We start from the raw sequence: 2,605 nt of genomic DNA on the forward strand, positions 1-2,605 counted from the left end.
TTAGATGGAATGGTGAAATGACTTTAGGCAGGAATGTTGGATTAGTACGAAGAACCACTTTGTTATGATGCATTTGCAAAAAGGGGTCTTGAATGGTAAATGCTTGTAGTTCACTAACCCTTTTAAGCAGGGGTATCCAAACCGGTCCTGGAGGGCCGGATCCATGCCAGATTTTTCGGATATCCCCATTGAGATACATGTAGTTATTTTAAAAATCTGGTATGGATCCGGCCCTCCAGGACCGGTTTGGAGACCCCTGCTTTTAAGAGAAGTAATTGCTACTAGGAAAGCTACTTTCCAAGCTAAGAATTGCAATTAACATTTATGTAATGGTTCAAAGGGAGGACCCATTAATCTTGTAAGAACAATGTTCAGGTTCCACACTGGTGCTGGTGGCATTCTGGGAGGAATTATTCTTTAGAGTCCTTCCATGAAAGCTTTAATAGCTGGTACTCTAAAAAGAGACAGATGTTGACTGCTTTGTAAGTATGCTGCAATGGCAGCAAGGTGCAGTCTGATAGACGTATAGGCTAAGTTACACTTTTGAAGGTGTAATAGATATCCTATGATGTGTTGGATAGACACGTCTAAGGGATCTATTTGGTTGTTTTGGCAGTATATGACAAAGAGTTTCCACTTAGAGGCATAAAATGCTCTGATAGTGGGACGTCTAGCTTCTTTAATGATGTTCATACATTCTGGAGGAAGGTTGAGGTAACCAAACTATGACCTCCGGAGCCAGATCGCTAGGTTGAGCTGAGCTGGGTCCGGGTGTCTGATCTCTCCATGGTTCTTCGTTAATAGGCGTGGAGATAGATTTAGTTTTTGATGTGGCACCACAGACATTTGCAGCAGCGTGGTATATCACGGTTGTCTGGCCCAAGTTGGAGCGACTAGAATGAGTGTCAGGGAATGTTGTTGCAGTTTGCGCACCACTAACGGAAGTAGTGGGAGAGGAGGAAAAGCGTATGCAAATAGTTTTGACCAGTTCATCCATATCGCATTGCCCTTGGACAATGGGTGTGGGTATCTGGCGGCAAAGTTTGGGCATTTTGCGTTTTTGTGGGTGACAAAGAGGTCTATCTGAGGTTGTCCTCACATTTGGAAGAATGGATGAAGAACTTGTGGGTGAAGTTCCCACTCGTGGATCTGCTGTGTTTGTCGACAGCAGATCTGCGATAGTGTTTTGGACTCCTGGGACGTGTTGGGCTAAGAGGAAGATTTTTAGCGGTATAGCCCATCTCCATATTTGCTGTGCTAACAGAGAGCTGCAGAGAGTGTCCCCCCCCTTGTTTGTTTATGTAGTACATAGCTGTCATATTGTCTGTGCAGACTAAGACAGCTTTGCTTGACATTTGAGTTTGAAATACTTTCAGAGCTAGAAACAGGATTGATATGGAGTGATTTTTGTTGCGGTGTCCACCTGCCCTGCATGGTGTGATGCAGTAGATGGGCTCCCCAGCCGGAGAGCGATGCTTCCGCTGTCATGACTACTTGGGGAACTGGCTCTAGAAACGGGCGTCCCTTGGAAAGGTTTATGGTGTTCCACCATTACAGAGAACGATGAGTCCGACCGTCTACCAACACTAGGTCTGTTAAGTGACCTTGAGCCTGGTTCCATTGGCGTGCTAGGCATTCTTGAAGTAGACGCATTTGTAATCTTGCGTGAGGTAGTACAGATATGCAAGATGCCATCATTCCTATGAGTTGCATGAACACTCGAGCTGGTAGCGAGTGTTGTGGTTTGAATTTTGTTAGGAGAGTTTGTACACTTGTTATCCTGGCTGGAGAGGGATAGGCTAGTGTTAATTGGGTGTTTATTGTAGCGCCGAGATATTGTTGTATGTGCGAGGGGTGCAGGTGCGATTTGACGTGATTTACCGTGAATCCTAAGTTGTGAAGCAGTTGAATAGTAGCTTGAGTGTTTTGCACACACTGTTTGTATGAGCTGGCTTTTATGAGCCAGTCGCCCAGATATGGGAAGAAGTGAATGTGCTGTCTTCTTAAGTGTGCTGCTACTACTGCTAGGCATTTGGTGAACACCCATGGCGCTGTTGTGACTCCAAATGGGAGCACTTTGAACTGGTAGTGTTGTCCGTCTAGCACAAATCTGAGATATTTTCTGTGTGCTGCATGGATGGGAATATGGAAGTAGGCGTCTTTGAGATCTAGAGTGACAAGGAAGTCGTTTAGTACCAGTAATGGGAGGACCTGTTGTAGTGTGACCATATGAAAATGATCCGACCGTATGTAAATGTTTAGAGGTCTGAGGTCTAGGATGGGTCTTAGAGATCCGTCCTTCTTTGGTATTAGGAAATATAGGGAATATACTCCTTTGTTTTTCTGATGCTCTGGAACTATTTCTATTGCATTTTTCTGCAGGAGGGATATTACCTCCTGTCGGAGCAATGTTAAATGTTCCTGTGACATTGGACGTTGCTTAGGTGGTATGTTTGGGGGGGTAGATGTTAGTCCCAGACAATACCCAGATTGAATTATTTGGAGCACCCACCTGTCTGATGTGATGTTTTCCCAGGCTGGCAGGTACTTTTGAAGTCTTCCCCCGACAGGAGTGGAATGAGGTGGGGGAAGGGGAAGGGAGACA

This window comes from Lissotriton vulgaris, chromosome 1_1, assembly GCF_964263255.1.
Source record: "Lissotriton vulgaris chromosome 1_1, aLisVul1.2, whole genome shotgun sequence".
Classification (NCBI taxonomy): domain Eukaryota; kingdom Metazoa; phylum Chordata; class Amphibia; order Caudata; family Salamandridae; genus Lissotriton; species Lissotriton vulgaris.